Genomic DNA, 22,373 nt, shown 5'->3' on the forward strand with positions numbered 1-22,373 from the left:
AAACATCGAATTCATCTTGGCCGTATCGCGCGGCACGCGATGAATTATCGATACACTTTGAGACACGCTCGATGGTATCTCGCGGGCCGAGCTACGCGTGTGATAGATGGGACTGGGCTGCGAACGATCCACTCGGACACTTTGCTGTCCGGCGATCGAGACGCTCGAGAGTGGTAACCTCGAGTCACGGAACGCGAGAAATTGCCGAGACCAGAGACCGGAGACGAGACTGCTGGAATTCTTCTTCTACGAACACCTGCTCTACGAAAATTCAATTAGACGCACACTCGGTATGCGAATGTTCTTTTATACGAGAACTCTGTTACGTGAAACTTCCTTTGAAGCGAGCACTCTGTTGCGAGAAAGTTGCAGTATGTGTGCACCCGGTGCGCGAACGTTCTTTTATACGAGCACTCTGTTGCGCGAAAGTTCCGCGTTGCAATATTGTACCCGAACGCGCAGAGTTAATTTTTTATCCCAGGAAATCGATATAAAAAGAGAACGATTAAAATTCCTCGATGAGAAGTCGTCGCCAGTTACTTGGAACCAGTCTGTACGGTAGGCGAACGATCGAATCGACGTTCCCCGTGTTTAAGTTGACGCGAGACATCCGATTCAGGGATTCCCGGGATCACGTTCAAACGGGATTCACGACCTCGTGAAATTCTTTTTGAATTGCGGGCAGTCGGGTCGGAAGAGTTACGCATTCAGACGTTCTGTTCCACGTTCGAGTCGGAAGTTTCGAGCTTAAGATCCCCGTGCCAGGAATTCCTTTCTTGTTCCACATCTAGATTACACCGTGCGCCGAGATAGCAGCCTGCATCCGAAAAGGTCGATCGTGGCCCCATCGTATCTCGTGGCTCTTCACGCTCGATGGCGGACGATAAGTGATATGAAATTTGAACCTAGCGATGCAGCACCCGTGATAACCGAGCTCGACTATTCCCTCTCTCTCTCTCTCTCTCTCTCTCTCTCTGTGACATCGAACCTCTCGATCGGTTCGTGTTAAATTCCACCGGTAAAAATGTTGCTGGAGACCAGTGTCCAGTGTTCTCGATGATTCGAATACGACGAGACTTTCGTTCGCGATCTTCGGATCGACGGGATTTTAAAAGCTAAAGTCTCGGTACCCTTGGGCACTCGTATTCGACGAAAACCCCCTAATAGCGGTGTATACCGGGAGGGAATCGAACGCGTAAACTCCCGTGAACCTCTCGAATTTCCCCGAATTAAAACGTTTGATCGTTTTTCGGAAATCCCTCGGCGCTTGTTGAGCACGATGCAACTGCACGCGTCACGGATATCGAGCCGCAAATCGCCTCCTCGCGATGGTTTCCCCAGGGTGCCACACGTTATAATCGTACGGGAACTAAGTTCACGTGGAACACTCCCGGGGCGAGTAAACTCTTCTCCTGTTTTCGATGACTGTTGCGCAGCCTGATTCGAGCATTCGAGGGAACCTTCTCTCGCTCGAATTGCTCTCGATTCTTTTTATACTTTCCCAACGTCTATGAACATCGAAAACGTTCGTTTGGTAATTACGAAAGACCTTCGACTTTGTCGAGGTTTCTTTCGTCGAAAGAGTTTCCCAGACATTTCCAGAGCCAACCCGGACCAACGATCAGAGTCGATCGATATTCTCGTCAGCGCGATCCAAGTTCGTTGTCCCGTTGCTCGGAAAAGTGGCGCTGGTTTCACGGCAGTTTCACCTGTCGCGAAATTACACAGCCGGCTTTCTACGCGACCATAAGTTTCTTCCGCGCAATTGGCCAGCTCGCGTTACGTCGCCCGTTTCCGTTCACGAGGAAAGTCGCTCGTCCTTTCCACACCCGTCTGCGAGTCCCTTCTTTCGACCGCGTCTCGGTCTCTTCCTTCCTTTCCTTTTCACCACGAGGGAAAGTCAATGTCAACGGTGGTGCCCCTTCCCTGGCCCTTCGAACCTCTCCGTAGTTTCTGCCGGCGTACTCGCTATCTCCCAGAAGCTTTCAAAGATTACGAGGGAAATCTGACGAGAGACCTGGCCCGGTTTCCGTCCCAGGTGTCACGTGACGCGACGGACCAAGGAAAATAAAACTCTCTCTTCCCTTCTTCGATGACACTTTTCACCCGGTGTACATCGATCGCTTGGAAATTTCGTTCCTCGAGTTTACACCTATCCTTTTATCCTTTTGGCGATAGTTTCGCTATCCCTTGGAATTAACTCGCGAAAATAATAGAGGAAAGCCAAGTCGAGCGGAATAACGGTATGCGTAATTATCGATCGAGGACCGCTACGTTCTTTATTCGTGGTTTTTATACAGACGAGTGGAGGGGTACTTGGAAGAAACGGGCGTTGATAAGGCCGTCCCGCACAGGCCCGTTTCGCATTTTCCGCGCGGCCGGTGAACGCGTCTTTCCGCACCGAAGAGCGAGATCTCATCCCCACGGTTACCGTCGGAGATCGTTTTCAAAGCGGGTAGACGACGCGAGCGGAATACGCAACAGCTGGATCCTGATTTTAATCGCATCGAAACCATTCGACGCTCCAGTTTACGATACGGTCGCTCGGTACGCGATACTTTCCAAGAACAGCTGCTGAAATTATTGGCGCTCCGCTAGCCTAATTCTACGGAGAGATCCAGCAGTTACGTACCAATATACGTGCTTCGTGACCTCCGGGTCGACGAGGTTCCACAAAGTCTCGATACCCATAAAACCTCGTACTCGATGTAAATCTTCCGCAAGGACTTTTGCTATCCGTCTCTCTTCGCGATAAGATCTTCGCGATAGCGGAGACACTGTTGTAGTTCTCGATCTTCGAATCGATCGAGTTCCAGGCGTTCGAATACTCGCACTCGAGCCTCGCTTTCCAACTTCGCTGCCAGAGCCCGCTCGAAACCCCTCGGATTTCAACTATTCCAGGATAATATTACACTCGATATCTTAAAACGCAGCACCAGGGACCTGTAATCATCCTGCGAAACTAGGTTGAACGCGGAACTCTCACTCGATGTACATCCCTCGCAAGGACTTCTGCTGTCCAACTCTCTCCACGATGAGAGTCTCCACGCGCGTTCTAACGAGCAAAGCACTCGACCCTCTCCAATTTTAACCTACTTTTGCACGACAATTCGATAATATTACATCTAATATCTTACACGTAACGTTCTCCAAACGCCCTGTAGACGCGATCGTTACCGTAATCGTTTCCACGGGAGCCAACTAATCGAAAAAATGAAATTGCGTCCCTACCTCGCATTCACCGCGATCTACAGGTTGAGCGACGAATTGGAAACTGCGACGGGACAACATACATCTTGTCGCGTCTTACACGCGGTTTTTAACCCCGGACCATCTTTTAATAGCGCTTAACCCCTCTTAACGCGCGGATGCCTTCGACCGCGTCAACGCGCTCCTTTGTTACCCGCCGCGTTAACGATTCCGTCGCCGGCTTGGCTCGAGCGAACAATTACACAATCCTCGATCATCCATCGTGCGCGACGTCGATGATTAATCGGTAACGATTGATCGACGTCGCTTGTTCGCGACCGTACGATCGACGCTGCAAATCCCTTTGTCGGGCAAACTTTTACCGTTTAATTATCTCGAGGAACGAAGGGGCCATTTATTACGACAACGAGCGCCGCCAACGGGAACTAATTCGCGCCAGGGTCAAAGTGGGGATCGTTTCGAACGGAACGATTGCTGGAAAAGCCCAGGATGCTCTCCCGCAACGTCTTTTGCACGATCGACGGAAAAAAGTTTATTCAACGAATTAACAGGGAGGACGTTAGATGGGTAAACATCGAGCGGAACTCGCGAGTTCCAAGATCGTTCCAGGCGGTACCTACGGGTATCTGGATAAACGAGCCCAAAGAACGCACAATGGAGAGAACGTTGAGAGAACGTTGTTACACATTCGGCGAGATAAGGGTACGCTTTCGTCCATTCCCCGGCCCCTCTTTGCCCTTACCTTTACAGTATTTAATTACGTTTTTGCGTTTGACGAAATGTATAATCTCGCGCTGGTATTGTCTCCGGGCTCTCCCTTTGGTCCGGGTTCATATTGTTCGTTGTTGCGTCGCTATCGTAGCGTGCTCGAAGGAATAGAATGCTCCTGCTAAACTGAGACGGCGATAACGGAACCGTAGTTTCTTCCTGGAAATTTAAAAAAAGAAGGTTACATTTTTCAACGATTCGGGTTCGAGTATTCGAAGGGAGAAGTGAAAATTATTATTCGACCAGTGTAAGAGCGAGGAGCGTTCGCGGCGTCTAATAGCTCGAGAAGGACTTGGTGTCTTAGTCGAGACTTTGTCGGACACTTTGGAGCACCTTGTTTCTCGCGTCTACTTCTTCGCCTAAACCGTACTCGACCAGTGGAGGAGGAGCGCGTTATCCGTGGCTAATAGTTCGAAAAGGAGCCCCTATCTCGGTTCAGAGTCGCTGATAGAGACTTCGGAGCACCTTAGTTCCCGGGTCGACTTCTTTAACCGAACCGAATTCCAGAGTATCGAGCCACTCCGGTACGAGGACATTCGGCGAGAACGCGTCTCCGGGTTCTGAAAAATTTCGCGGAGCCCAAAAACCGTTCACGGGTACGCTATCGGGTGAAATCGGTATCCCCTAAAGTCGGAGATAGCCCCCTCGAGCGCGAGCGATTTCCTCCTCGCGGCGGGAAGCGATTCCCTGCATTTTCCGGTTCTAGGTCTCTCGATCGTGTCGCGTCGCGCGCGTGCATAGTCGATCGAGCTCGGCGATCGCGTTCTTTTCTCCCAGCGAGATTGAATTCGCCGAGGTAAACTCCATTCAGACCCTCTACGAGCGTCTACGCGATCTAGTCTCGATCGAAAGGGTCGTGGCTTTCGTGCCTTCTCTATTCGCCTTTCGTTTGCACACCCACCGACGCGCGGCCCCTTTGTCCCTTCGTCATTTTCCATTTAATTTTTAATTCCACGTTGGCACGCCTGAATCGAGCAATCTTACGTGTGCTAGTCGAAAATCGAACGATTTCTATTACGACAAATGTAATTTTTCATCGACCAGGAAACGAATCAAAAGTTTCTCGTTACGGAGACCGCGATGGCGTTTCATTTTTCCCATCTACCCGTATGTTTTCAATATCGTCTTCAAGTGTTTTACTATCTTATAATCTCTTTACGCGGAAAAAGAGTCGAAGGTGAGCTGCTCGAAAACTTGCATACCGGATGTCTTTCGAAATCGTCGCACGGTTACGAAAATTGATCGATTTATTCGAATCGGTGGAAGATCGTTTAAAGATTCCACCGCGAGGTAATCGCGTTCACGAGGATTCCAGAGACGAATTTTCATTACGATCGTCTCCGACACGCTCTTAATGACGCCCGTCCGATCACAGAGCGGTAAACGTATCCGCGACGGTGTTGTTGGCATACAGGAGAGGAGCCCGTTTCGCGTGGTTCCGACGACGCGGATCTCGAAATGGGTATATGTAAATTAGGAGAATGCCAATTTCGTGTGTTCGTGACTTTCGGGGAACGGTTGCCGAGAGCAAGCAGCATTCGTAAGTACGAGCGAGCACGGCAAACGCGCGCAGCCTTGTAAAAATTTATTAAAACGCCGTAGTGTAAATTCGCCGGGAACGGCACGCGAAATGTTCGCCGTTGAGAGCTCGCCGAGACTGGGAGAAGAAATAGAACTGGGTAAAATCTCTTCGTGGTCCGAGGAAAATACCGTGGAGGGGTATAATCGACAATGGCGGGGCAAAAGGAGAAAGTGTGAGATAAATGGAAAAGGAAACGCGTAAACAATTTTTACATTCCCCTCTTTATCGAACAAGATATTCCACTCTGTGTACCGAGTTTCCCGTAAAATTGGGGTCAAGCTTCGGAAGCAGTACTTGAAACTAACGAAAAGTCTGACAATGAATAAACGGCGGTTCAAATATCATAATTTTTCGACTACTAGCCTGTAACGTCATAAAAGACTTCATCGCGTGTCTAGCTGCAACTTATCTGGTAAGTCGTTGGGTCGAGCAAAGTAATACACACTGGTACCGGATGAACTGCTTTCTGGACTATTATTGCGAGGTTGTTCCTCGTTTTACTTTTACATTCTTCGAGTGGTTTTCACTTTACAGATGGAAAAGTCTTACAACCGATTACAAAACTGATATCTAAACCCGCGATTATTCGAATCTTTTTGCTCTTTCCAGTGGGTACGTGTTCCTGATATTTAATCCCAACATCTTGTACAAGAGAGATGGCGGGAAGAGGATCGACTGGTGCGTCCTCTGGCGAGTATTGTACGAAAGATAAGCTTCGTCGGAAAGGCTCGATTTGGAACTTTTTTCGAGGACAGACACGCGTGTATCCGTTGAACCTTTTCCCAGGTGAAGAATTCCAAGTAGAAACGACTTATTTCTGGCTGGCGAATCCGTGCGTCGCGCACAATGAGGGCTCGCGATGAAAGAGTCCCTTTATTGCCGGAATTCCCACCCTCTGTGTGACTTTCTCCTTTTCTGGAGAGAACAGGCCTAAGTGCCTTCTCGTCGAGTTCCTTTCGCACGTGTTTCGCGAATATATCGCTTCGTCTTCTCTCTTCTTGTTCATTGTTTGCGCGGTGACGAGTAAGGGGGAAACAACGACGACATGGGTTACAAGGTTACGAGAACGGGTATAAAAATACCGGGGCGATTCCTCGTTTACCGAGCACCGGTGAAACACTTCCGGTTGGAGTTCGAAAAGGATCCTCCACGCGTCCCTAGACCTTTGACATCCTTCTTTTGCGTAAGATAACTTATATATGCGAACGTCGACGTTGAGAAAACTTTGACTTTTTCGCGAGAACAGATATTTTAGGTATCAAGTCCCATATTTAAGCGTTTCGAAACCTTACCAGATTGCTGCTGATAAAATATTTACGGCCCGCGTAAACTTTAAACGAGGGACGCGTGGAATACAATGGAGTCTACGACTCCAGACGTTCGGGTACTTTTTTTCGTTTTTTAATGTTTCGGTGAGTCGCCGTCACAATGAAACATTTCTCCGACACCGTATAAATACTCCTTTGGTGGGCATAGGACTGCTTTTAAAGCTTTTATGGGGGACAGGTACTGTGGGTGAACGAACCGTATACCTACGGAGACACGGCGGTCACCCGGAGCACACTCCAATTCACGGGAAATGTTTCTAGCCTTCTCGAGTATATTCAGCCACCATAATGCTTTCAGCAAGGAAACCCTTTCGCCGGCTAAATTTCCACCTTAATTTAAAAAACCTTCGCTTCTCACGGAAAACAACGAATCCGAACAAAGATGAGAGTTTCGTTTGTCCTTTGAAATCGTTCGCGAAACCGAATGTCTTTCCAGGGACGATTCGCCAGTGTCTGACCACGGACGTCCGTTTTCACTTGCTCCGTTTCGCGAACACGGGCGATTTCATCCAAATTGTTTTTTCTTCTTCTTCCACTGGATCACTGTCCTTCTCTCCGGGTAAACTACCTCGAATCTTTTCAAGATAATTTCGATAAGAAAAGTGTATCGCTACTCAACTATAGTACATTCGGGCTCGTATTAGCGCATTTCTCTTTTCCCTACTATCGGGTCGCTATCCGTTCCTTTCCATTCCAGAATAATTTCCGTGAAAAAAGCGTATTACTTATTCGCGTATCGTCCAACGCGTATGATCCACCCAGGGTGAAATTAAATGGTAGGGGAAAGGGTCGAATATTCGTATTTCGTATTCACAACGACGGAACGTCCAGGAACGATTGTTATGAAAATACAAGGCGGGAGTACGAAAAGCACGAAAAGCACGAAAAGCACGAAAAGCACGAAAGCGAGCTGCGTTGATTATTGCGCTCGATTGTACGTGCGAACGCAGCGGACATCGACCATGAAAAGCACCACGGGAGGGTGCAAGAGCTCGCTCCATAAACGGACATAAAAAACTCACCCCTAACGGGCATTCCGACTCAACGACCACCAGCGCCACCCTTCGTCGAGCACGAGCTGCGAAAATATTAAAGCGACGCATCCCGGCCAATGTCAGGGCTGGCAATATAATACAAAACAATATTACACCCGAGCCACTCGCGCCAGACTGATCGTGCTAGCGAGCTGCGATACTCTTTCGCGTCAAGATTTTACAACGCTTTTATTAACAGAGTCTGCCGAGCAGCGCGGAACAAGCGTTCGCTCGTTCAGTTGCACGCCTTCGCGTAAAAAGAAGAGAAAGCCGTAGAAAATACTCGCTTCGACTTAAAGGGAATGGAACGTTAAAGAAGAAGAGATCGACGCAACATTTACAAGCCTGTCGTAACAAAAGTAACGAAAAATATTCGGAAAAACGTTGATCCGTGATCCTTGCGAGCCTCGGGTCTTTTCGAACTTGAAGAGACTCTTTCTTCGATTATACCCGTTGGTGCGGCTTTCCTGGAAAATTGAGAAAGATGCGACAAAGTAATAAAATCTTTCTTGGAAATGTTTGTACTGGCAAGGTCGCGTTAAGGGTTCGTTCGAATCCAATAGCCGCGTTTCCGAATACGCAAGTGCGAGTGGAAATTTGTATCGAATCCGTAGAGTAAGTGGCGGAATTCATTTTTCGTCGATGAAATCCTTTTAGAACGTGCCATCCGACGAAAATCCATCCAATCGATCTCGCGTAGACATTAAAAGTCGCGTTCCACGACGGAGTAATTTAAAAATTGCTAGGATCCTGTCGTCCCCTGTCCGTTTCCGCCGACTCATCTCCATCAAACAGCGATTTCTAGAGGGAGTAGCGCGCTACCCTTAATAAGGTAAACCAAGTGGATTCGAGACGGACCGGATCGGTTCCGAAAAGACGAGAAGGGGCGGCCACCTCCCTTGGTGGCTCGTCGCGAAACTTTCGTCGAATCGGGGAAATTATAATTCTCGTAAGTGCTGGGCTCGAGGAAGCCTCGTGAGTTGTCTCGATCGAACACGAGGAAAAGCGAGAAGTGGAAAAGGGGAACAAGACGACGACGACGACGACGACGACGACGACGACGACGACGACAACGAGGACGTAGGAGAAGAAGAAGAAGGAGAAGAAGAAGATGAAGAAGAAGAAGAAGAAGAAGAAGACTGTCTTTCAACACCGGGGACAGGCTCGGTGTGCCGTCTCTGTGATGTTTCGCGGTTGCCTGGGTTCTCTCGTCACCGTGGTGGGGGCTTGAACGTGGCTGCGAAGAATTTTCGTCCTTCGAATCTCTTTCCCTCGCTTCGATGGATATCCAGCGGGAAAAGCGCTACGCTGGTCGAGGTAGCTTACGAGACGATTTTTTTTCTCGATTCGAGTCGGTGACGGGGAGATCAAACGGGAGACGGTTCGTGGACAGAGCAACTCCGTAATACGCGATTAAGCAGGGAGGATAATTGAATCGGTTTCGCGGCAAGGGGGAACCAAAAGGACGCCCTGTTTTGAGGCGGGGACTTCCTCACGATTCCGGAGAACGTTGAAAGTGAATCATAATTGAGAACAGTTTAGTAATTTAATAGAGATTACAAAGTTACCGCCTCTGGCTCGAATAAAGTTCGCGGACGACACGGGTTATCGTTGTTCGCGGGACAAAGGATCCTTTTAATTCTAACCGCCGTAACGCTATCGTAAATATTGAAAAATAGTTGTTTCGAAACTTTATAATCGTCGCGCACTCCGTGTACGGTATCAGCAACGGAAGATTCGAGAGGGGATTCGACACCTAGCGACACAGGCACCAGCTACACTTTGCGAAGATGCTACTATCTTTTGGAGATAGAGAAACAAGGCACAAATGCAATTATGGCTTTGGAATTATCGAAGAGAAATCAACCGTGCCCAGGACTTCGTAAAATGTCCGCCGAGTGCAGATTTATCGAAATCGATTTTTCTCCTCTCGACGCGTTATTGCGAAGGCGTCCTCCGTACCGAGGATGATAAATTGCCCGAGTATTCGAGTGTTTATTAAGACGGCGACCAATTAAAAGGAATTCAATTTTTGCGCGATCTCGAAAAGATGGAACGACGGAACATTAGCAGACTTTACAATCAGGAGACGAACGGTCGGCCAGAGTGATGCACGAAAGTGCGTGGGTTCACGGGGCTCCCTCGAGTAATCGTTTTTCGTTTAACGAGGAGTCACGGGCGCGCACGGCATTCGTAATCAACCCGCTCCGTACCAACGAATTTTAACCTCGACCTCGATCGTTTCGAATTCGTCGCTGTTCCGAGGCTCGAAAGGAAAGGAGCGCGTAAAGACTGATTACGATCATCGAGAACTTAACGATCGAGGAGAAGGACTGGCCATTTTGCCACCGAGTTCCATACATCTCCCTGCGCGAAATGGCACACGTTCGTGCGCACGTTTGGCACACGGCTACGGTGATAATTAATTTAACACGGGTGGTAAAATAATACTCGAGACGTTTGTCTTGACACAGTTCCGTCGTTCTCGAGCTCGCCAAAAGTTTGAATATTGCAGAGAAATCTAGAGGAACGCACGCTTCGTTCGCGGAATAAATCGGAGACTGTAACCGAGCGGGACTAAAGCCTGCTCGTTAAGAACGATCTCCATTGTGTATCGGCCCTTACGGCCCGAAGACAAAAGGGGAACGAGGCCGCTCTTCGTATCCGAGAGGATTAATTTTCAATGTTTACATTTCCTTAACTCTCTCACGGGCTCGTCCGCCACGATTAAATAATGTCACTCGGATGCTCGACGACGCGTGTCGCGTAATTGCGCGTACCCCCGGAGGAGGAAATCGTCCGCTCGCTCGCTGGAAACGCTCGGCCCGCTCGACGAAAGCCGCTTTAACGAAACACATCTGCTCCGCTTCGCTGGAAAGTGTAAATAAATGACAGAGTAACACCGAAAGTAATACCGGAAGATTGTTTCTGGAAAGACTCGAACAAACGCTCCGCTGTTAGACTCGAGGAAGCATTCGAGGGAGAACGAAGCGATGCGAGCTGATCTAGTTTTTTCTCGCTGCCAACTGTCGCGGTATTTATGCACCGTCTACAACCGAGAAGACCGGAAGCTACCCGTAACGCAAATTAAATTGTAGAGAGTGTCTCGACCGAACGAATCCACTGATTCGTTTTTCAACGTGCAGAGAGAATTAAAAAAAGTTTACCGACACCAACTACCTCTCCGGGAGACGCTCGTGTAACCCTTTGCTTCTCGTAAAGAGACACATCGGAATCGAAAAATTGGAAGCGACACTTTCTCGCGAAAGGGGAAATAAAGAATGGAGGAGATCCCCGCGAAACACGAGAGAAAGGGATAGGACGCGCGAATAGGTTTCACGCGACTCGTCAGAGGGTAACTAACCGCTCGGTGGCGAGAGCTTGCATATTTTAGGATGTCATCAGACGCCGACGTCGGGTTGAGAAACTGGTTCGAAGCGGATTCGCTTGGGAGAACGCGGAGAGGAACTTGCTGCGAGAGTCTGATTATAATGTCTTTGGTACAACGCGATGACGGAAGAAGATAACAAGTACGCCGAGGAGAGCACGAGAGAGAGAGAAAGAGAGGGAGAAGGAGATCGATTTATCGAGGTACAAGAATACATATACCTAGAAGCGATCGAATTAAACGCACCTCAAACACGACAGGGGGAACGAAGTAACGAATTAGTCGTCGAAATTAATCCAGAGTTCGACACCGTCGTTGATTAGACGGATTAAGATCGCGAACGAAACGATTCGATCGAGCGATTCGCCCAAAGACGAAAGCGCGGACGAAAAGCGGAATACTTGGAATTCCAGGAATACCGAGAGTGACTTCCAGGGTGGCTGCGCGAGAGAAGAGAAAAAATCGTTCGATGGGACGCGAGACCACGGTTTTGCGTCGCGTTTAAATTGAGATCGAAGAGCACGGGTTCCATTAGAGTTCGTGAACGCAAAATGAAAAATGGGAAGGGAAGAGCGTTAGAAGGGACTATTTGACGAGTATGGAACGAGAAGGAAATTCGTAATAGAAATGTTTCAACGAAAATTCTAGTCTTTTATCGTACTATCCCCATCGAGCACTTTCCTCGCGAGCCATCGAGTCCGATAAAACATTAAGCAGGTAGACACGGACTTTCTCCAGAAAAAGTTTCGCACGGAAAAAAGGACCAAAAGGGTGAAAGCGAGGACGCGGAGGAGGTTTATGCCTCGCAGGAGGAAACAAAGTTTAGCTGTCCTTAAAATCGAGCAGGACTCGCGAGAACTAACGCATCGAGGAATAAATTGCATTGTTCGAAAATGGATTTCAATGCGCCCGATGGATCCAAAAGGGTTTTTCCCTCCCCGGACCGATGATCTCGCTAACTCGTAGCCGAGCAGACTGGGCTGTTTGTTCGCGAGAACAAGTACGTTGGGACAAAGGACGGTGTTAGAGCGGGGTATACTTGGGTAATGGCGTGGATAAGCACGAGGACGGTGAGTGACAAGGGGCAACAACGACCAGAGAAGAGAGACGAAGACACCGACGAGGCAAACACAGGGTGTCCGGTAACCGGTGCTGCGAGGGAAAACGAATCGAAAATATGGAACGAAATTTGTTCGAGTCGTGATTCGAGATTCAACAGGTACGCGTGCGAGAACTTGTCTCGCCGTTACTCGCTATTTCTACTTGCATCGCTACGCTATTGTTCGTTTAACGCTAAAAAAAGCTACCACAGCGATTCGACCCGTTGAAGCTCCTTTTTAAAAGCACTCGATCGTTAACGATGCTTTTTACATTCGATAACAATTATGGAAACGAAGAAATAATTGCATTCGTGAATCACTTACCCCTTCTCGCTTTCGAACGCACGTGTGTGGTCCAGTAGAAACAGGAATACGTCCACCGCCGGTAGTCGAGTGTTACGAGTCTCGGCGTAAGTAGAAGTGGTCAACGTTAGACAGACGCGTTGATTCGATATTCGATTTTTCACGTCGATTTTCTCGAAAACGGAGCTTCGCACGAAACACTGTCGTTCCACATTTTCGATGCACTTTCCCCCGTAGAATGCCACCAGTTAACCTGTACAATTAATAAAAATAATAATAATTCGTATACATTTTAAAGTTGTCGAAAACGGGTTAGTAGAAAATGAACTCGTTTCGAAAGGTTAACACACGGAGGTAATAAATTCAAGTATTCTTAAACCTTGCACAAATTATCGAACGATTCGTAAAATCCCTTATCGATGTATCGAGAAATCGAATAAGTGTAATTTTTGAGAAAATCCGCTGGGTCAGACCCCTCCGATAGACCCCTTCGATCGAAATGTTTACCATACCGACTTAAAAATCAATCGCGGCGTATCTATCGGCCGAGTATTCGTTTTGTCGTGATTCACGAGCGAATAAACCGGGCCAAAGTAAAAAGTTGTCTCCCTCGAAGCTTCCAGCCGCTTCCTTATCGGGAAGAAAGCTCGAAAGGCTCGCCCGGAAACGCCATCGATCAGCGTTACGAGGTCGCCTCTGTTTGCTCCGTTCCTCGCGCGAGCAATATAACATTATCAAACTTCGACGCGGGTCCTTGCGTCTCGGGAACGATTTTTATCGCGATTTACTCGAGGGTGGGCGGGACCCGACGGGAAGCCTCGAAAATTTCGTTCTTTGACGTAGGTTTGCGCGCGACGAGCCGGAGAGGACCGATTCGAGGCGCGTCTCGTAATTAAAAAGTCGAGAGACGCGTGATCCTTTTGTGACGGCCGGATCCGTGAAAGATAACGATTTAGAGCATTCCACCGAGGCCGCGATAATAACTGGGGCGTGAATAGCGCCGGAAATTATCAGAGCACGAATTCCAGGAGCAAAACTGTCAGCGAGTGCGGATTGCTGAAAATGAAAGAGCTCGCGGACCGTTCCGCGGTTTTCGAAATAAAATCTTCCCAGTCGCAAAGTCGAAGATCAAACGTGGCTGCATGCTTCGAATAATCCACGATCGCCGTTCACATTCACCACCGATCGTCAAAGACACGGATAATCACCGAGGGACCAACGTTTTTGATAAATTCCGTCCGTGAATTTAACCAAGGGGCAGCCCTCCGTGTAAAAATCACTTTCGGCTAATTTTTCGATACGCGAAACCTTCGGTGAAAAATGCCGAAAAATCAATCTCCTCCCTTAAAAATATTCGTCGCGGAACGAGCATTGCTCGAGCGTTGTTAAGGAGCGTGGTTAAAAGAAGGGAAAAAATCGGTGATTTATGGGTCGCGTCGTCCAGCAGTGGCATCGATGTAAAGGAAAACAAACGAAAGTTCGTTAAATCGGGTCTCGACGAGGCAGCGTTGACAGGCAAATTTACGCGGAACAAGGTGACTGTAAACGAGGCAAACGAAACATAATACCCCGGACGCGGCTGTATTTTCGACAAGAATAAACGAGATTTCACGTGGCTGATTATCGTCGGTCTGGAAGCCAGATACGTCCGGCTGGGAAACGAGACCGGAACCGGGACACGGCTGCGAGCAGAATTCTGAGCCACCGGAGGGCCTGGAATTTATTACGCGGCTCCTCGTGGCCGAGCCACGCGCGTATGTTTACTACTGAATGATAGAGCGCCGGGAAGACAACCGGAACAGGAAAAGAGAGGCAGAAATGTTCCCTGTAACCGACGAGAGGACCGACCGACCAACCATCCGAAAGCAGTCGCCACCGAAGAAACCAAACCGCGAGAAAGCTTTGAATCGCGTTGGCTGACCATAGACGAGATCACTGGACGAGACCACTTGGTTGCTACCTCCGCCGAGTACAAGTTTTTTAGAAAATGCCTTTGTACACCATGGGCAAATATGCGTCGCGCGAACGGTGTCGGAAAGGTTCTATGGCTCGTACGAAGAGAAAACTAAAGAACAAGTGATTTTCAGTCGTTTGTTCGATACCAGCGAACACTAATGTCGTTCGGCGACATTAGAAACGACTTCTAGCCGAGTTCTTGACCCAAAGTCGGAAGATTATGCGCCCGGGCGGCCAGGCGCCCGGTCGCGGCAAAATGTATCGCGCCGCGTATTGATCTTGCGCAAACGTTCGAACTACACGGCACCGAGGCAAACTCCGGCACTTTGAACTAATATACCCAATTCAAGCGGTAAAATACAGGAACACCGTGCACCTGCTGGATTACTTCGTTTGCAGCGGTAAACTTGCCTCGGTCTGTCTAGTCAGCTCCTATTTAGCACTCCATAAGTTGAATAATTATAAATCAATTAACGAGGACGGAACCGGGGGGGGGGGGGGGGTACGTGGTTCACGGTCGGATAAATGTAAACGCGTTTGAATGTCAACCTCCCGGAATAATTTAGTTAGGCGAGGGTCTCTCGTTCGGGACATCGTACGAATGGCTCGCAACCGCAACCAACCGGACCGCTCGTAGTGTTTTCCCTTTACGATCGAGAACGAACTCGATTCTCGAGAATTGCTCCACCACGGACTTCGATCCGAACCGTGAGAGCTTCTCCCGGCCCCGACCGCGATCTTGGATTTACTTATTCGAGGTCACCGGCCAGATTTTCAACGCGGCGATATCTAGAGACGTTCGAAGAAAGATCGCAGCTCGCCGAGAAGTTTCTATCGATTCCATCGATCCCCTGGAAATATTAATCGAGGGAACGAACGTATATTCCACCGGGTGTTATTACGAGCAAGTTCCACGTGGCGTTTCGAGAGGGTAAGACGAGCGATAGATCGATGGGAGGAGAGTGTGCGGCAACCGCGGCAATTAGTAGGGACCGGGGTACCGCATTTATCCTCGTTACCGGGGGATATTAAGTAATAAGAAAGAATAAAGATCCTGGCGGCGATATTGCCCGGGAACGCGGCTACGTGACCGTCCGTATCCAGTTGCTCGGTTTCGTCAATCTGATATACGGGAACGCGCTAAACGAGAAATAATTGCCGCCGGAGGGCAATAAAACCGCTACGAGACTCGTGCTCGCCGCACGCGACGGGATTCCGTGTTCGAAAATTCCGGTACGTACTTTTCATAATATTACCGGCTCGAGAAATAAACAAAGAACGGTTAATTTCCTTGAAATTTTATCCATCTTGGGCGATTAAAAACGATCTCGCGAGCAACAACGTTACGAGGAACCGCGAAGCTTCGGCGACAAGACCGATCTCGCGCGAGGTATTCAAGGGCTCGGAGGTTTCACGAACGAACCTTGTCAATTGCGACAAGTTTCGCAAACCGTGTAACTTTGAACAATCGATGCGCGTTTAAGCAAACCGAAAGTGGACGGTCGTACACGCTCGAGGAACACCGATTCTCGGTCCCGATGAAACGTTCGAGAGGGTTTTGATTTTAAGTCGCGTAATGCCGTGTCAAGTAGCGTAACTCGATAATTGGACGGTTCGAGAGCCCCCTATTAAACAGGAGAGGGCCGCTTCTCGACTTCTCCGTTACGAGGGAAGTGATTCGATCGCTGATCGAAACCTCGTCGAGAAGTGGAAAATTACCTGCTCGTTTGAATGCCGGCCAGTCTCGTTCGCGTTACGTTCGCGTTACGTTCACGTTACGTTCACGTTACGTCCGCGAGGCGAGATATTCCCGACGCTGGCGGAACTCGGGTCGTAACAACGCGCGACACCACCGGTCCGATCGAAACGAATCTCGCGTAACCCGAGGCAACGAAATTCAATTCCTGGAACGAAATTAGGAAGAGCAAGCGGAATCGCTCGCACGGGAACAGGGCTTGCCGGTGCTGCGAGAAACCCCGGACCGAGAGACGCGAGATTTATTTTTCACAGAAACTACGACTCGACTCGTTTGCCCCGCAAGATGAAAGATCGACGCGCGGAGAAACCCAGGTCTCGCGAATAATTCCAGCGACGGAAATATCCACTCGATCCGACGGGAACGACCACGAACCCGCGGGCTCGAACAATTCAAATTAATTGCCGTGCCGAATACTTTGCGATCTCGCGAAACACCAACGTACCTTATCGTTGTCCAAGATTCCACCGTATCGGCCGTCCCTCGGGACATCCTCGCCGCATCGATCATTTTTCCGCTCGAACGCCGCGAGACTCTGCAACCGAGACGAGACACCGATTAGAAGACACGAATGTAATTAAATTTAACGACGCGTTGTTTCTCTGGCCATTACGGTTGAAAACCGATAACCATCCAGGAATGTACATCAGCGATCCAAAATCTACGAACAAAGCGATTTTGTTCCACCCACTTTCGAACGCTTTCCTTTCTACTAATTACGGTATACCGATAAGCAAACAGGTTCACCATCGCGCAACGAAAATGGTAATCGATGGAGAAATAAAAGAGTGGAGATTGTAGGGGGAAAAATTTGTTACGCGTTATTTTATCGTGCCGGAAACATCCCCCGGAGGGATGTTCGCGAAAGATGGGTGTACAGATAGACGGTTGGGCAACTGCGTAACCACGTAAAACGAAAAAGCAGCGCCACGGCCTCGTTCCAGTTATTAATTAATTCGAGTTTCTCCGGGAGTCGGACCGAAATTAGAAATTGTTGCTACCGCGGCGATGCCTCTGCAGGGAACGCGGATTTCCTCGTATTTTCTCATCGACGAGCTGGTTCGTGACAGCGGTCGATTTATATTAATTAATTCCGCGGATTTTCGTTTCGGTTCGCGCCGGTTTATCGCATCGATGATTCAAAATTTGCTCGTTGTTTCGATCGTGCGACTCGAGGAGGTTGACGCTCCGTGAATCGATTCAGGTCGATTGTTAAAGATATTTGCGCGTTCTCTATCGAGGCGAGATTATCAGCGGTTGACTGCTTCGTACAATGACAACGCTGTTGGTATACGGTGTACCGTGTAAAAATACTACTCCGTGAGGAAGACACCGGTCGAACGTAAACACACGATGACGCAATCACCCAGACCTAGATGTCGCGTTATTCTCGACCCGTGACCGCGAATCTCTCGATAGAAGAGAATGTTGTTACGAGCCGGTGTACGACGCGATAAGAGACGTATGCTCCGCGATATAATAACCTAGAGGAGCGTTGGACGCGTGAGTCTCCCGAGCAGCGATCTTTGATCCTCCTCGTCTCGTTCGCGCCACGTTCCATCGCGATAAAACGCGTCGACGGCCTGTTAAGTACGCGGACCTTTACGATCCACGGGACATAAATTAGGATTTCTCCGACCGTCTGGAAAAATTGGAGATCGAGGATTTACGGTTCGCGAGGGGTACAAACGACCGTGGACAACGCCGAAGATCTGCTCCCGACGACCCGATGGACGACCGACGCGATTGATTTCGTCGGGATTATTCGGCTCGTTTGTTACCGTCGCGTCTGGAACACCGTCGCGGAACAACTTGCCAGCTCCCGTTCTTCGCAGCCCGCAATGCGTAAATCTTGGTAGGGAACACGCGCGCGGAAACGGGAAAACTTCCGAGCTGCGCGGGCATACGTTCAAGACGCGAGCGCAACGACGAAATTACGGCTTGTAATTAGCCTCGGGGACGAGTTCAAACGAGCGAGAAACTCGCGAGGAAAGTTCTCCACCGTACCTCCAGACGACGATGCTTTCACCTTTATTAAAAAGCCACGCGTCCAACGCTCCGGCCAACCTCCTCGCGAATAAATATTCTCATCGGGAGCAACTAATCGACCCGACGAATCTTTACGTCCTAAACCTAATGGATTTCCCGACTTACCGAATCGCGAACCAACGTTTCATATTTTTCGAACCGTAAACTTGGCCTCGAGATTCCGGGCTCGACCAACTTCCACACCGCGAGTCGTCGATGCATCGTTAAAAATCCATTAGATCTTACTCTCCGCATCGAAAATTTGATTCCAAGACCGTTTCCTTATCTGCTCGATGACACTTGGGTACCCAAAGGTATCGAGTACCGTTTTCTCGCGCTAAATTATATCCGTTACCGCGCAAACAACCGACCACCAGACCACCATTGCCCGTTTATGGCGCGAGCGTGGCTAATCCTTAACGTAAGTTAGTTTACGAGCACGCCCAGATGGGTCGGGAAGGTCGTCAAGATTGGTCGTTTACGAGCAAATTCTCGCGACGATGGAACGAATTGCCTTGGATCATTCTCGAAGAAATGTATCCCCTCTGTCTCGGTATCCCTGTTCGAGGAATTAAAAGACGAAACACGAGTATTCGATCTAAGAGAGAAGTTTGACTCGAGGTATAAGCACGCACCGCGACATCAATTGTTTGCTTTTCAATTTAGGACTGACTACGTCGACATTCCGGGACTCTTGTTGCCAAGGTGTCCAGCTGTGGAGATACAAACAAAGTACGGACACTTTGATGCGGTATCTACTCGGAGTCTGTTTACGTCGTTGGACTCGCTTACTTTGACGCCCAACGTTCGAGAGTAACTCGAGACGGTAATATTGTTAATATTCGCGAGCTTAAAATACGTAGATTCGCACGAGATCTAGTGCCCGAAATGATCGAGGAAAGAACTCCGGTTGCCTCGACACGGCCCTGTTCCGCTCGAACACCGGTCGTCGTGCCGTCACCGCAAACACTCGACGATGACCGGTAAAATTGAATTGCAAATGCATCTTGGATCGCCGATACACGGCCCCCGCACCCGATGACCCGTAACTTCTCCGCGGACATTAGAGAGATTAGAGAAAGACTTGGCGGGAAATGGGATCGCTTTGAGGCCGGCCACGTAACCTCTGTTTGTTCGAATTTCCAACGCGTATGGAAGTTTCGCTGGTCGATTTTCGCTCGGTCCGCGACACTCGGCTCGCAATCGGGCCGATATTTCACGACACGGGCCGTTGCACCGACCTATTCCGGAATTACAAGTGTACGCGGCCCGTTGTTGCGAAGGGGATGCACGTCGAAGCCACGAATCATTCGACGCGAACCGTTCGCAATTTAATCCCCTCCGCCGCCGGTACCGTTTGTTTCTTGCTTCTCGCCTCTTCGCGTTGGCCAACGAAACCTTGATAAACCGCCCGAGCACCGACCAACGAACGTGTGTTAATTTTATTTAACCGCGGCAGCATCTAACGGTCATTTCTCGAACGACGAAGCGTTAACGATTTCGACCGGTAATTTCAATCAACGATCGAACCAGGAGAGACATTTTTCAGACGGATCGAACGTTTCTTTGCGCATTCTCGTTGTGCATCCTCCGTAGAAGAGAGAAGATGGACTTTGAACATTTCTTCATCGTGGTGTTTCAATGCTGTTGGTAAAATACCAGCTACCCGATAGATACGAATACTCGATATTTTTTTTCGCCCAACTTAAATTCGTGATCCGGAATTTTGTTCAAAAGTCCAATTTCGCCGAGTGGCAATTCCTTCGATAACTGAAAAACAACGGATACAGCGTTAAATAGATACGATAGCGGTAAAGTATATTCGTCGATAAAACGTACGTACCGGTGACATTTGGATATTTATGAAACGGTAAATTGAACATTTTCGGACGAGAACTCCGCTGGGAAGCTTTCGTAGCGCGCAAACTCTCGCGAAATGCGGGTCGTCAAAATATCGAGTGATTTTGTTTTCGCCGCAGAAATTAAAGAGCAAACGACCCAGTACCGTCGTCCTCGATATTTCCAAGCGGTCGAAACACGGCCAAGGAATCCCGTTTACCAGAAATCGATGCAACCGCGCCGCGGAATGAATACTGGCAGCCGCTCGGTCACGGAGCTGATTATCGACAGTCACGAAATAACTCCACGCGGCAAATATAATTCATGTCCGTGTTTGCATTGCCCCGTAATTTATTATCGGGCGAAACACGCCGAGCATTCGCAACGGTGTGTGCACGTTATTATTTATGACACTCGCGCGATGCCTTCCGAAACACGCGGCACACATTCACTTTGGCAAGTTGAAGGAACACAGAGGCCCCGACCCGGAGAATTCCAGGGAACTTAACGTGCGATGCATCCAAAGCGCAATTAAAATTCGGCGAAATAACGATCCGTGGACGAAACGGGAACGCGAGCTCTGCTTATCCTCGAAAGGGGGAACAAGCTTTTGCGAAAATACTGGTAAATCTAACAAATATCTCCTCTAATCTCTGCCACTGGTACCGATCTCTCTTGGTGTTAATCTCTATTAGGAGTCGTCTCTATCGGTACTATTCTCTACAACTATCCCTGGCAGTATCTCTCCGGTACTGTCTCCAGAACTCGTACCAATCTCTCTCTATCGAAATATAACTTTCATAACCTTCCACAATAATTGTCCCTTCGAATGTTGCGCAGATCTCCGTTTCCCTTTTACAAACTTACTCGACTTTGCATACTTTTACCACCTGCTATTTTTGCGCTTCGTGACAACACGATTCGCATAACTCGTCTCGTGGATCTCCACCCCGTTAAAGAGTTCACTCGGCCGGATGCGTCGATGACGAAGACTCGGGATCGTCGCGAGTTTGCCGCCCCGGGGAGACGACGAAAAGAATGCAAACGCGAGAGGACAGAAAGGCACCGACTCTAATTGATATAACCAGATAAGACCCCGAGGGGCTCGGTGAGGGGCTCGGTGAGGGGCTCGGTGAGGGTCAGGAACGCGGCTTGAATTCGAAGCCTCCCCCTCTCTGACAATATCGAAAAGGAGAGAAGAGCATCGTGACGAGTGAAGGGAGAGGGAGGCATTCTCGCGGAATTCCCCCTTTGTTCGTGCCGAAATTCCATCGGCAGCCGCAAAAGAAAAGGCGGATCGAACTCACAGACGAGCCTAGACTGTCAACCGGCGTCTTTTCATTTTTTTTCTCCTTTTCTCCACGTCTGACGGATTCATTATGTAATTCGCCTAATGGGACTCCACAGCGGTCCTCTCTCTCTCTCTTTCTCTCTCTCAAGAGAGAGAGAAGAAGTCTTGGAATTCAATTGTTTCAAAGTCGTGGAAACTCGGAGACTAAAGACGCCGATGGAAGAAGGGAGAGACAAAGAGGAGGGGAGAAAGGGCGAAAACCTTCTTCCGTCCTTGACGTTACCTCGGTTTTCCGTGTGTACGTGAGTCCTAGGGGTTCAAACTGGCGCAAAAGACGTGGGAGGGGCGACCTACGAACGCCGACCGAGAGAAAATAATACCAGCCCCGCGAGCCTTTCAAGGCGGCTACTCGACTTTGCAATTTCGTTTATTGCGCAGTTTGCGAGAGGCGTGTATCGCTGTAGTTAAATCCAGAAGGAGAGACGGACTTTCTTCGTTTTTTTTTCGGTCGAGCCTCGATACGGTCACTTTGGGTGAAAAATATGTACATAGAAAAACTATGGAGTGAAATTTTTTGCTACCGGGCATTGTTCTCGAGAAATTCGACCTTGAACGTTTCGAGGGTACGCGTCTATTGCAGGGGAGAGAAAAGAACAGCCCCGTAAGAAATTGCGAGTAGTGCTTGGTCAGACGTTTCGGTCGACCTTCGTAAAGCTAAGAAGTTACACGACACATTCTACTTACTCGTAACACCACGTTCCCCTTAACCAACGAACGATCGATCGATCTT

The 22,373-nt window shown here is 49.0% G+C and overlaps 1 protein-coding gene across 2 annotated transcripts in view; it reads right to left on the minus strand.

The window, feature by feature from the left end:
• Nucleotides 1-12,876, minus strand: part of LOC143145799 (spondin-1) — a 175,156-nt gene extending 162,280 nt beyond the window's left edge. The window contains exons 1-2 of one of the 2 annotated variants that reach the window (XM_076309533.1): nt 12,735-12,876; nt 3,972-4,137 (exon numbers count right to left, since the gene is read on the minus strand). The gene's annotated coding sequence lies outside the window, so the exon portion shown is untranslated. Of the gene's footprint in view, nt 1-3,952; nt 4,138-12,734 lie in introns of both variants that reach the window. The other variant, XM_076309532.1, reaches the window with a different exon arrangement.
• Nucleotides 12,877-22,373: the final 9,497 nt, after the last annotated feature.

Source organism: Ptiloglossa arizonensis, chromosome 4 (assembly GCF_051014685.1).
Source record: "Ptiloglossa arizonensis isolate GNS036 chromosome 4, iyPtiAriz1_principal, whole genome shotgun sequence".
Lineage (NCBI taxonomy): Eukaryota > Metazoa > Arthropoda > Insecta > Hymenoptera > Colletidae > Ptiloglossa > Ptiloglossa arizonensis.